Genomic DNA, 14,527 nt, shown 5'->3' with positions numbered 1-14,527 from the left:
TAATCCTCCCTTCCCATGAATATACAAGCTTAAGTATACGCCCACCTCCTTCACATGTGCCAATCCTGGAAAATGGCATAGTGGGGGCAGTTCTCAAAATAAAGATATTTTAGGAAAGCATCACATAATTGCCTGGCATTTGAAGGCCCTAGGCTTTTAGTATTCTCTTCCTATTCCTCCCACCCCTGCATCGTTTTTCTAGAGCTCCTAACAGCACCCTGTATACCTCAAATTCCCTACCTGACATTTCTGTTGACTCACCAACATGATTTCTCCCCAAGGAAATAAACATGGTAATTTTATGCTTTTTCTTCAAATCTTTAAAAAAAATACGATTTATCTTGAGCAAGTATGCAACTTTAATTCCTTGATTTATCTCGAGCAGAGTATGCAATTTTAATTCCTAGGAGAATACGCTGAAGATGTGATTGCCAAGTTCATCTATGAAAGTATATCATCAAAATCATGTTCTTTATGAAATAATAACTTATAGCTTTTAAATGTTACTTAATATTATGAGAACATAATATGGAAAAAAATTGCCCTTTTTAACTTCATGGTAAAACATGAAGATGTTGAGTAACAAAAATAATCACAAAACATTCAAATAAGAATATCTTTCTAGCAATCACCATAATATGAGCTCAAGCGAAGTAAGAAGAGACCCAAATGGCAAAACTATTTTTGTGCTCCAACACTTCTGTAGAGCTGACTCAATAACTAAAAACAGAACGAATGCCAAATACGAATCCTGGATAATCATAACATATTTTCAAAATGTTGTCAATCTCCTTTTATCTCAGAGTATTTTAAATGACCAAGTATCTTACAAAGCCAACTTCTTTTTTGAACCACCTATTTAACAACATGTACATATCACCACAACATATGGGACCACAACTCTCATTTTCTGTAAAGAATTCTTGCTCTGACACATTACTTTATTAGCTAGAGTTGAAAATTTCTTGCTCTTAGGCTACTACTATATCAGATACAGTTTTAAAATGTGGAAGAAAAAAAATTCTAATTTAATTAAAGTACAAGAACAAAAACGTTGAACTGCCCACGCAGACAAATCCTGAACTCTCCGAGCACATAATTCTGCCAGCGTTACTCAGCACCAGGGAGCAAGGGAAATCTGTGGAGAACACTGAGGAATAAATATCATCGTAGCAATTTACGAACTTGTCACCTGAGAAATAGACTGAAGATATTTCAAAAGAGTGAGATTTGGACAGCAGAAACAATTTTCTCCCAATCTCAGCTAAGTTACTTGCTACATGTATCAGCTTAGTACAAAACACGCAGCAGATACGAGGAAAGGCAGAGCCTTGCTAGGAATTACAAAACAGAATAAAACAGCCAATTAACTCACCAAACGGCCTTTTGCTAAAAACCTGCATTCTTCTCTTTGTCTCAGGCCTCTGGTTTCCAAAAGACAAATCACATGCTCTCTGAGAGAATGATGACAAAAGGGCCCACCATTTTCTTTTCTGCTATTTCCACTAGAAGAAAACTGAACCACACTGCAGTCTCCAAGAATAAGTACTTCATGTGAGCATGCTCAGTATCTAATTTAAATGATTTGGTATTTCATCTCGGCTTGCGATGGCCTACTTCCAAACAAACTCGGAGAGCTGCAAACTCAACCAAAGATTGTTAACTGCAATGAACTAAACAGAACCACCAAATGATAACAGATTTGTTTTTAACTTCATGATTTTTGTGGTTCATTTGATTTGATGCAACTGGAAATCATTTCTATACTTTTATTAAAACAAGTTCTTAGGTTTCAATATCTCATTAACTATGTTCACATATGCATCCAAAATCCTGGAATGGACTGGAAATTTCAAAATATCCAGGTTGTGATCCCCCAAAGTAAATCTGACCACTGATAAATAAAGCAAACTATAAGCCGTTCATATCTTACTTTTGAACCTCTTATTCTGTCCTCTTGTCTATTCTCTAAATAAAACCATCTACCGATTATCTGTTAGGATTTTAATTTCTCCTTTGACAATGTTAGTAAATATTAGTAAGCTGAAATATTCAGTATCTTTATTAAAAATGTCTGCTATCTTCAAACTATAGCACATAGCATTTTTCTCACCTACAAGTTATATATTTTATAATAAATTATATTCTTATGTAAAACAGACCTCACCCAAATGTTGACACAGGTTTTAAAAGGACTTAAATTTTTTTTTGCATTTTCAAGAACAATTTTTATCAAAATGCCACACACACACACAAAATTCACCACTTTGCATATGTATGTTTATGTCATCAAATAACTAATTTGTTGAGGGAGTTGCTGCAAAGACCATACAGTTTCGCACGATGGAAATATGGTCAAGAAGCTTATCTTCTGCCCACTGTGATCATTTCAGTCTTCCAGAAACAGAAATCCAGCACAGCACATACAGCGCCTCCAGACCAACCAGACAATTCTCCAACGGTCACTTTCCATTTTCACCTTGGGCAGACGAGCAAAAACAGGAAGTGCACATACACTTGACACACACCCAGCCTGGGACGGCAAACCACTGATAGAGGGGGCTGGCCTGTCTTTCAACGGGTTCTTCTGCTAATTTATGATTCTTCCTTTCTTCGCAACCCTTCTTGGCTACTCCTATCACTTCCCTGTTGTAAACGAGCTGTCCATGCCACCCCCACACACAAATGTCTCATTTTGTGAACAGCAGCCTTGCCCCCTTCCACCCCCACCCCCGAACTAATGTGGAAGGCCTGGGAAAGTACGAAGGCAGAGGAGATAGACAAATTCCACAGCCAAGATAAGGCCCCTCAAAGATGGTGGGACAAGACATTCAAAGGTTCAGAGAGGTTGTAAAAAATAAAATGTTACAGTTTTTTTTAAAACCATAGAGAACCATTTGTGGAACCACATTTAATTCCAATATCTTTCTAGACAATAAAAGTGTTCAGTTCAAAGAAAACTGCCAACACACCAGTTTCTTCAGCATTCTACCAAAGCAGCTCCTTCTTGTCGGTCAAGGGAAGTTCAGTAGGCCTAACTGCGAGGTCTGTGGGTGCTGTACGCTACCTCAGCGTTCCATCTCTAGAGAAAAAGCTCAAGAAATGAAGCCACAAAGAATAAAAGCAATTAATGACGAAGAGTTGTACCACATGCATAAGTCTTGTGTACCGTTAACTCTAGTGAGTTTCGTGTCCTGTGTGCGTGAGGGTGAGGACTCCGTGGAAAGAGTAAGTTACTTGAAGTACTCAAGGAAAGCCCTACGATCCCTGAGTGAGGAAAGTTCTTCCCTGAAAGCGAACACTGTACTTCTGATCTATAAACATTTACTGAGAACACGTTATACACATGAGACATGGTGCGAGGCACTGCACAGTGGAGACAAAATCAAGAAGGACTATCTCTGCCTCTGGAAGAGCTCAGGGACCAGGAGGCCGGGGAACAAGTAACTAAGGTAAGGGCACCATGGCAGAGAGGTACCTTCATGTTCTGGAGAGTCTGGAGGCCAGAAAGAAAGCATTCTGATGAGGGGACTTCACAAACGATCTTGTGAGGGGGTGAACTTCTGTAAATGCCTGGATGAATACTGAGGATCTGGACTGGGGAGGAGAGGGAGGAAAGAGAGGAGAGGGAGGAAAGAGGGGAGAGGGAGGAAAGAGGGGACAGAGAGGTCGGGGCAGGGGGCTGGCAGTGCGGCCGGCAGAGGACCTGGGACCTGGCTTGGGGCCCGGAGAACTTCTGGTGCTGGTGCTGTGCATGCCAGACGGAGCAGATGTCAACACCGGGACGAGAGACAAGAGGAAAGAGAGGCTCATTATTCTGGGATGGTACTTGGAAGCAGATGGCAGGAAGCATTTCACACTCTGGATAACGGAAGAGTCAGGGTCATGTGTTAAAAAGCAGAATGAAGGAGTCAACTTTGGAAAGACAGGAAGATACGAAAACAGGAAAGAGAGGCCCTGATTTCAGCACGCTGCACTGTACGTCCCTTTTCAAACGCACTTCTTGAACTCTTCCGTATCACTCCATGACTCTTCAACCTGAATTTCCTCTCTCCTCTACGTTCCACCTCAGCATTCTGATTTAAATTTGAGGTCGTCTTGTAATTACATGGATCCTTTGATCTTACCTAGAGGGCCTGTTTTTTTTTTCTTTTAAATCTTTCTCACTGAAAAATTGTGCTCTACACTGGAATTTGACGCAACATTGTAAAAGGACTATAACTCAATAAAAAAAGTTAAAAAAAACCTTTCTCTTTCATCACTCATTCTTTAATTCACTTGCTTACCCTTTTCTCTACCTACAAAACCTGATAAAAAGCTTCCCAGATGCTACCCCAGTACGAATGGATGTATCTGTAAAAATTCAACCAGAGATCTAACCTATTTCTATGATGAGTGAGTAACCTCTGAAAACTGCATACAGTTCTAGTGCACATCACTGTGTGTATGCGTGTGAGGGTGGGTGGATCTCTCAGTGACATAGATGTACCTGGCATTCATTTGATGACTAACCACGGGGACGGAAGGGAGGGGGGGAGCATGGAAATGAACACTCGCACCCTATATTGCAATCTGTGGTTGTTTTGTTTTTTACCAGAGGGTCACATCAGAATCAACTGGGTAGCTAAAAAAACACTCTCGCACACGCATTCAGGCTTCAAAAATCTTTCAATCTGACCATTCCTACATGCCTTTGAGCTTCCTCTGGTTAACAGCCACGGTTTGTACCCACGAGTTTCCAGAGTGAGACGGACACATAAATAATTAAAAGACAATGTTAGACATGGAGAAGGAAGAAGTATGTTACGGGTACAATAATTCTGCATGATCCACAGATCAGTTAACATTTGAGCAGGACTGGCAGGAAAAATGAGCATGTTCAGGTACAAAAAGGTGGATGGATACTTCAGTAGGAGGATACAAAGGAACAACGTGGGCAAGGCATAAAGCCAGGGCAGGTTCATAACGCAAGGGAAAGGCAGTTCCGTGTGTGGACGGCACGGGGGCGGCAAAGCAGAAAGAGCCCAGCAAGGTGCACGGACAGTTTATGAAAGATTTTTTAAAGTAATCCTAGAGTTTACCAAATACATGAATGAACAAATTGATCACTGCAAGCTTTTCAGAGACATGAAATATTTTTAAATAGTGCAATGACATGGTCTTACTTACGGTTTTAAATATTACGTAGAAAATGGACGGAGGAAGGGAGATTAATGGCCGGGGACTGACTAGTGATATGAGAATTGGAGGGAGATTCAAAAGTAGTACAACAAGGGGAAGACTGGAGATGAGACAGTGAAGTTGAGAGATTTTATGGACAGAATCAATAGGATATGGTGCTGGACTGGAAGTAGGGGTCAGACAGATAACTAACTACAAGGATTCTGGTTGAGGCAACCGGGCACAATGAGGCAACTAACTGAGCCAGAGAAGACGGATGCAAAAGACAAGCAGAAGGGCTGCATTTCAGGGAGAGAGTTCGGCACGAGGAGAGAGGACAGGAGGGAGAATCAGCTGAAACAGGTGCACTTCAGCGTCCTGACAGCCACCTGGTGATACTTTAGGTTGAAGGAAATATACAGCTGGGGTTCAAAAAAGAGATCAAGGCCAAAGATACAAATTTATAGAAGAAGAGGGGAAGCCAGATAAAGAACCCGAGAGGGGAGATCAGAATGGCAGGGGCACCCACCACCAGGAGTGATATCGAGGAAACCAAGGAAGGAAACTGCATGGAAGTGGCCAGACTGTCAAGGACAGAACGGTCAAGTAGAATGATGACTGAGAAAGACCAACATTTATCCACCAAACATCACTGCAAACCCTGTGAACATGGTTTTAATAGTACTGCAGGGTTGAAAATCAGCCTGGAGGAGGCTGAGGTGGGACTGGGTCGTCAAGAGGCTTAATAACACCACGCACTTACTGAGTCCTTATTTTTTGTCCAGCACTGTGCTACAGACTCTTCGTGGGTTGTATCATTTGCCCCAAAACAACCTTAGATGATAACTGTATTTAAACTCTCAGGGATGAGAAAATAAAGGCAAAGAGCTTTGTTCACTGTCTTTCCCACTAACACACAGCTGGAAAGTGGTACAGTTGTGCTGTGTTCATACAGCTTGATTCTAGTGCTACGACCTCGCTCTACTTACGCAACCACTAAGGTTCTTTATAAATGAATAAATAAACAAATAAATAAATAGCACTTATAGGATGTTTCAAATACATGGTTACATTTAACAGTCACAACATCCCTATGCAATAGATCCTGTTAATATTCTACCTATTGTATAGATCTGGAGACTGAGGCTTGAGAGAATTGCCCAGCCTCACTCAGACAATCAGTATTGGAATTTGGATTCAGATATTGGACCCCCTAAACCCACAATCTGAACGAGATCTATAGGGCAGTTAAGTTTATGAAGGAGGCAGCATTATCGAAAAGGGATTTTCAGTAGCTAAGCAGCGTGGGAAGAGGTGGGGGAAGAAAGGAGAGTAATTGTGAAGAGAGGAATTGACAGTGAGCTAGAAGTACTGAATATGAGGCAAGAAGGACTAAAACTTTTTTTTTTTTTTTTTTTTAGTTTTACTGAAGTTAAATTTACATTCATAAAGCTCATCCCGGTAATGACTTGTAATAAATTCACAGGTTGCACAACCATTACTGCATCCAGTTTTAGAGCATTTCTATCACCTCTTAAAAATTCCCTCATGCCCTGTTTGCAGTCAATTCCCACTTCCACCCCTAGCCTCAAGCAACAGGCTCTTGAAGATGACAAATAAACCACACATTAGGAACAGCCACAGCCACCACTGTCAACCACTTTCCTCTCTGGGACAAACTGATGACACTTCTCAGTACAACACAGTAAAATCAGTCATGAAATACTGACACTGTGTATCTTGTTGGTGAAAAACGTTTTATATTTTACTGCTTTCTCACTAGGAGATCTTCAGAGGGTATTAAGTAAAAAAAAAAAAAGAAAAGAAAAAGAAAAAGTAGAAGCATTGTGATTTTTTAAAATATGTGATCTTAATAATTAATACAATTGGGATTTTTTCCCCCCAAACATATAGCAAGAGTGAGCCCAGGCAATGTTCAATGGAAAAAAAAAAGTGACAGGAAGAGTCTCTACAAAATCTGGGACATGTATTTGCAAAAATCTGTGGTAAAGGAATACCTTCTGCATAATAATTTGTTACTGTCTGACAAAAGAAGAATTGTAAATTTAAAAACATATATTCATAAAATAAAGTTAAATATCCAAGTCACTTTTACTGCAGAGATAAACCCTTAGCATCCACTCAGCACGTGGAAAGATAATGAATGATCTAATTATACATTATTTTGGCATTCAAGCTGTTTGTTTCTTGTTATAGACAATGCTCAAAGACTGTAAGAAAATTTCTCGTGCTTTACTAGAAAAACAAAAGCAAGTGCCAAATTTTGCTTCTAAATAAAGATATAAGAGAAAAATATTTTTAAAAATATAGTGTAAATGAAACGAAAAAAGGAGGGTGGTGGGGCAGGACTATTTTCTGCTTTCTACTAAGAGACAGAACAGTCTTTCTTAGGTGTGCCTTCCAGAATAGTCCATTTCTTTCCATGCTGCCTTAAGATTCCTAATCATTTAGTTAAAATATTATCATCAGTGTTACAGAAATTTATAACTTTAAAAAATAATCTGTTCCCTTTTTCATTCATTCATTCATTTTAAATTAAATGTTTTATTTGATAAATCTGAATGTTACATTTTGGAAACTTTGATACATTTACATGTTGTACTATGATTAGTATTGAAGCAATATTTATCACATTACGTCATTATAGTACAATATTATTGTTTATATTCATTATACTCACAAATATTTACTGAGCATCAACTCTGTGCCAGACGCTATTCTATGTATCAGCCTATGCTCTCACGGAGCTCACGTTCTCATGGGGGAAGAAACTCAGTGAACACAGGTTCCAGGATCCCCCACAGACACCAAAATCTGCGGCGGCTCAAGTTCCTTATAAAATGGCATGGTGTTTGCATATAACCTACCCATATAGTTTAAATTCTCTCTAGATTACTTATAATACTTAATATACATGCTATGTAAATAGTTGCTGGTACAAGACAAATCCAAGTTTTGCTTTTTGGAACTTTCTGGAAATTTTTTCCCCCTGAATATTGTCCACCCATGGTTGGCTGAATCCAAGGATGCAGAATTGTGGATATGGAGGGCTGACTACAAGAGAGTAGGAAAGCACTAAGGTAAGTGACCGAGTGAATGGATGGATAGCCAAGAGAAGTCCCGAGGAGTAACGTTTAAGCACTGGCTTAAGCAAGGGCAGAGAAGGGGAAGGGGGAAAGAAATCCAGGTACAATGGACAGTGTAACGGCTGTAAGGCTGGCAGACCTGAAGAAAAGGAAGAAGGCCCCAGTGATCAGAGTGGTGGGCGAGGGAACAGTTAAGAGACGAGGTCCACTAGTGTTGGATTTATAAACCAGAGAAGGGACTTTGGATTTTATTCTAAGTGCCATGGAAAGCTGCTCGAAGGCTGTGATATGATGTGACTGACGTGTATGTTTTATGAAGGTGCCTCTGGCTATGGTGTGGAGCATGGATTGTAAAGGGTCAAGAGAAGAAGTGGGAAAAGGTGAGAGGCCACTGGAAATGTCAGGGTGAGAGGTGATGGGGGCACAGATGGGACGTACGGCAGAGACAGAAGTGGGCACATCTGGGATGCCTTCTGGGAGAAGGCAGTATCAACAGGTTCTACTGATAGACTGGAGGTGGGGGCTGGGGGCGGGCAGGTGAAGCAAAGAGAAATTAAGGAGGGTGCAAAGTGGTTTTTTTCTGATTGCGTCCATTAGACACCATATGGGGAGGTCAGTGGGTGGAGAAGTAGGAAAAGGTCTGGTTGGAGATGCAGGTTTATGGGTGACTGCCTTGCAAGTAAACGAGGGGACTGGCAGGAGAACACAGGACACACGCTGTGCCTTCATCAGTCCACAGTGTCTACCACCGGTGCTTGGAAAGCAGTGAAAAACAGATCCTTGCTCTCAGGGAGCTTATACTCTCTCGGAGAACACAAATACATCCCAACAATTAAGTAAACTGCACAGTGCGACAGAAGGGGTAAGTGCTATGAAAAAAAGAAAAAGTAGAGGAATCAGGGGCGTGGCCAGAGAGATGGCGCTAAACGAGGTCAGTGTGAGCCTCACTCAGAAGGGGAGGTGTGCACGAAGGGCCAGGAAGAGGGAAGGGGCAGGAATAAGTAAGATCTTCCAAAATAATTGTCATTGGCCTATCTGAAGAATGGCAGTGGACCCGTGTGGCTGACACAGGAGAAAAAGAGCCAGCAAAGGGTGCCCAGAAAAGCAGCGTGAAGCCCAGAAAAGCAGCGTGAAGCCCAGAAGTGCATGATGTCACAGAAGCTAAGGGGGAAAGGGCGTCAAGGACCAACTGTGCTGAGGGCTGCCAAGAGGATGAGTGAGACCAGAACATAGAGGTTCTTAACCCTGGAAGCGCAACGTGGAGCCAGCAGAGGAGAGAGCCATCGCTGTGGAAGGGCAGGGAAGGAGGTCCAGCTGGCAGGCGGCACAGTCATTTCTACACTTAGTAAGACAAGCTGTTCTCAGAGCTTTAAACTAAACTCTCGATCTATTGTGGCCACCAAATATGGCTTTAAAATTTTTAATGTCAACATCATCAATCAATTCTGGAGTCCAAAAATCCCATTATGTTTATTTTCTCATTCTATTAATTATAAATCACTCAAAATCACTACCCTAAGCTATTTCTCAAAAAAAAAAATTTTTTTTTCTGCCAAAAACAGAGAAAAAGAGCTAAAAATTCGTAAGCCAGAGAACAGCAACATGGGAGCAACTGGCTGAGAGTCACTCCAGGTGTTGTGGGTAAATGACTGATCTTTCATTTGCATGAGAATATGGTCAGTAGGTTTCACTGTTCGCATCACATATGAGGAGGAAAGGGGAAACAGAGGCTGCCCACAGTCTCACTGCTGGGAAGTTGAGGGAAGGGTTTAGAAGGGACCCACGTTTTCTCTCCTCTGCCCCCTAGTGTCTCTCTTCTATTCATCCTTAATCTAGAACAAGAGGCAGCCAGGGTAGGTTTGCTTCTTGCTTTGTAAGACATTCTTACTAGCTAGACATGATCATTTTAATTTTATTCTGTCCCGTTCCTCCCTCCTATTCATCTATCCAGCCACCCCATCTTCTATCATTTATAAATATCTATCAGTGTTTACAATATACAAGTAGATACTCGGTACACGAAATCTTACTGCATTTTAGAAAAATTAGTTTTCTTAAAAAAAAAATAAAAAATCTTCCAAAATAAGCATCATCGCTGTATGAAAAGTACAATTAACCAATATATCAACAATGATAGTAAACTGTCATCTTCATTTAAATAAATTACTAAAGACACCAGGAATTAGGTTAGTTATCTTAATATTCTTTTGGAAAAATTATTTCCTGACAGTTTGTGCTGTGGCTCAAATTTTTTCACTACATACATTTAACAATAGATAAGATTTTATGGACCTATGATGAATCAACTCTAAAATCACCTTTATGTGGTAATTCAAAGCATTTTCTTGAAACAGCAAATCCCTAAAAAATTTTTAATCAGTACTGACATAAAATGTCATCTGCTGATAACTGAGCAAAGGAGACTTCTCAGGGATTTTAAGAAAGGGTTACAAGACCTCATGACAGAAACAAAATCCTATTCAAGAAATTAGACTCATTAAAATATCATTCAAGGGCATGTAAAGAACGTAATTATTGCTTTTCAAAATTATCCAGATTGATAGATACACTTCAGTCATCTCAACGAGTGTAGGAAAGGCAAACACCAGATGCTCATTAGGCAAAGTTACATAAACAGCAACAAAGAAAACAAGATGCCAAAAGTCAGAAGGATACTCAATGGGAATGGCTGCATAAATTAAGGTATCTGTACTACGGAACATGTCACCCAGCTGTTAACAACAGGGCAGAACTGTGTGTGTCCCATCCTGGAAGGTGCCGCTCGCTGGTGCATGAACATCGTCTCTAGCAACGGAAGTGGGTGAGAGAACAGTGAATGTTATTAAACAGCATGGGTGAAAGCTACTTTCAGTTTTTACTTTGTACCCTTTTGTGCTAGATAAATTGTTTTGACAACATCTATCAGTTATGTAATTAACAATAAAAAGGGGAAAAAAGGAAATGAGAAAGGGAGAGAAGAGGTGGGTAGAAGGGAAAGCAGAAAGGAAAACCACAAGAGCCAGGAATAAGGGAACAGGTGTGCAGGCGAGCAGTGTGGCGTGGAGATCTGGAGTGAGATGTCCCCAGATTCAAGTCCTGGTCCTGTTACTAAATGTGGGCAAGCTAAGCTTAGTTCTAAGGCTCAGTGTAGCCATGTGCTGAGTGAGGATAACGCTGTTTCTTACCCTCACGGAGTTACTGTGAGCATTACATGAGCTCATTTTTGAAATGAAATGTGTCTGAAACAGTCTAAGTGCCCAATAAACGGTAGCTATTAATTTCACAAAATACGAGAGTAATTTCACCTCTAAATCTCCTCTTCCATACACCACAATCTTAAAGTACATTATATTTGGCATAAATTCTTTTCACTAGTTTAGAAAAGTAGTTTCTAATAATGACCAGAAAGCCAGCCCAGGAGCAGAATATATGAGGCTGGTGCCACCAGAGACGTGTCTCACCCGGGATTTCCTCTCCCCGCTGCACACGAGCGCGAAGCTCCTTGTCCTCACTCATGTGACCCTGAGCACTAAACTTTCTGCTCCTCAACTCTGATTTTTCAATTTGTCTGTGGCATGTCGTTAAGACTGGTAGATACCTGTATCTCTTTGAGTCGCCCTGCAGTGGATGGGTAGAAAGTGGCCATGACTCACGGACATATTCTGAAGACTACATTTTCAGGTTAAAAAATTACACTATAATTGGAAAAACAAAACCATCTGAATAAAAGAGAAGAAGAAGAAGAAGAAGAAGAAACCAAAACTCTAACCATAAACCAGAGCAGATTTCAAAGAAAATAACAACATTCTTAATTTCCCATTCAGAGTAAGAAACTGATTAAAAACTTTAAATTGCTTTCCCACAATAACCTAATTCAGTCAACATAATGTTCACATTTGCTTTTCAAATGTTGGCCTCATGTGTTCCCACATGGGCCCCATGCAAAGCTCACGAATTATCTTAATAAACAAAGTCTTGCCTAATGAAGCATTATTCTTATTCTTGTATCTCAACTATATTGTCCCTCTTCTAATTATTAAAGATTTTTCTTCTAAAAAAATTAAAAACACTTAACATTCCACCTTTTTTGTGTTTAAAAGTTCACTTGCATGCTGCAGTCCTTGGATTTATGCATCTCATCGACACTACAAAACTTAAGCTTGTATTTAAAACTCTAAAATCTGGAGCAGGGGGTCAACAAACATTCTGCAAAGGGCAGGAAATATTTTAGGCTTTGTGGACCAGTCTTGGTCAAAACTATGACCTCTGCCGTTGCAGTGATAGACAATGTGTAAACAAATGAGTGTGGCTGTGTTCCAATAAAACTTTATTTACGAAACAGGCAGCAGGCTGGATTTTGTCCAAAGGCCACTGTTGCCAACTCTTAATCTAGAGCAATAATTGAGTGAAATGTGTTTGACAGTCTTCTATCTAGTGACACATGTCTCTGACCAGTCAGCTGATGGGTCATTTTACTTACTAACAATTAGTATCACTAGTTTTATTACAAGTAAATTATTCTCTATTCTTGCTAATTTCATTTAGGTTCTTCTCAATATTTAACTAATTTTCCATAATTCTGCCCTTTAAATATAACCTGCTTACCCATTCAGTATTTACATGTTTCCTTTTTCATTAAAAATTCAAGGCAAGGATTAATAAAGATATCCTTTCAAGCAATGGTAGCCAGCCTCTAAGATGGCCAAGGACCCTCATCTCCCGGTACTTACACCTTTGTATACACCCTGAAACCCACCACAGGTTTTTCTCTTGGTCTCTTGGACCAACCAGCCAGTCCCAACTTGCCAGTACTGTGGTCCCCCAGCCCCAGCTTTCAAGCTCTCAGGCACGGAAGGCCCAGCCAATGTCAAACTACAACTTCCTAAGACGCCCTGAGCCAGAACTGCCCAACCCAGCAGCTCCAGGATTCCTGGCTCACAGGAACAGTGAGTGGATGGTAAGCTAAACTGTAACCCAACCAGATGGCTTCAGATCACCCCAAACCTTAGTACAGTAACCATTCCTTACCATCCACTATGCTACTGGCAGTGCTGACCGCTGCGCTGTGTCTGCTCAGCAGCTCTCAGCGTTAACCTGATACCGGCTGCGAGGACAGCGGTGTGGTGTGCCAGAGCGCCAAGGAGCCTGATTTCTACCCACTGACGCATGACCCATGACAAGAGTGACTCCAAAAAACAATCCTACTTCGCCTCCGATCTCGCCCGTGTGACTCTCCCTGCTGCACAGGGCAGCATGCGTCAACCCTGGTAGGACCCACTGGAGGATAATGAGATGCCATCAGTGGGGTGCTTGCTATCAGCACTTTTAAATTACGACACGGAAGAGAGGGTACGGGTAATTCTTCATTTCAGTTTTACATGAAGAAGTGTATTTGTATGTGGACAGTGGGTCATGCAATATGCATTTCTTGTTGTGCATAACGGTCAAGAAAGTTTAACACCAGTGACATAAAATGCCAAGTATGTGAAACATCCTAGACACTGAGGAGCCAGCATACGCTCCCAGTTCTCACCTCCAGTTCTCATCCTCTGTTCCCCACTGCTCTCCTGGCTGCCTAGTAAGAGCCTGGGCTTCACTGCTCATTCTGTCTTCACACTGGTATTTTAAAATCTGTGTGGAGGCTGGCTCTGGCCAGTTGCTTTTCCCTAACTCCAGTCCTGTCCATCTTGAGGGTTGAGAATAGGGAAGCCCCTTCCCCTTGGGGACACTCCTTTTGAAACACGCTTAGTGCCTGTCTCAAAAGAGTAAAGCACGCGACAAGAGGAGGACCACATGGGAAACGTGGGGTGGCCCCGAGATCACTGGTATTTCTGACTCAATGAATCATCTTCACTTCTCCGCTGTGCTAGAAATAATTAGGTACGCTGGGCCTGTAAGCTGACTTTCAACTCTACAATGTCCCAGCAACAATTATAGTCTCCACCAGGTGGACTTTCAGATTGTTGAGTTATATATGCAGTCGGTAACAGCTCTCTGCTCTTATGACAAGGGCTACAGACAGAAAGTATCTTCAGTGCAGAAGTATCTTCCAGCTCTCTTTTCTGTAGTGCCTGGTACAGGCTTTGTATTAAGCTGACAAATGAATGGGTATTTTTTTTTTAAAGCATTTATTTGGGTAAATAAAAAATAAATTTCTCCAGTCAATGGATAATTCATTTACTCATTTGTAATGCTACAAGAGAAAGGCATTCTTATCCACAAGGACGTTTCCTAGCGTTAAGCTATCATTTCTAGTATGG

The 14,527-nt window shown here is 41.0% G+C and overlaps 1 protein-coding gene across 18 annotated transcripts in view; it reads right to left on the bottom strand.

Moving 5' to 3' along the window:
* PLEKHA5 (pleckstrin homology domain containing A5) overlaps positions 1-14,527 on the bottom strand; it is a 211,472-nt gene that overhangs the window by 128,547 nt on the left and 68,398 nt on the right. Inside the window, exon 1 of one of the 18 annotated variants that reach the window (XM_031444024.2) lies at positions 1,376-1,551. The exons of the other annotated variants lie outside the window; for them this stretch is intronic. The gene's annotated coding sequence lies outside the window, so the exon portion shown is untranslated. Of the gene's footprint in view, positions 1-1,375; positions 1,552-14,527 lie in introns of those variants that run through there. 18 annotated transcript variants of the gene reach the window in all.

The sequence above is a fragment of the Camelus dromedarius genome, chromosome 25, assembly GCF_036321535.1.
Source record: "Camelus dromedarius isolate mCamDro1 chromosome 25, mCamDro1.pat, whole genome shotgun sequence".
NCBI classification, from domain to species: Eukaryota; Metazoa; Chordata; class Mammalia; order Artiodactyla; family Camelidae; genus Camelus; species Camelus dromedarius.
The sequence above is the reverse complement of the archived record's forward strand: the minus strand, read 5'-3'. Positions and strand labels throughout refer to the sequence as shown.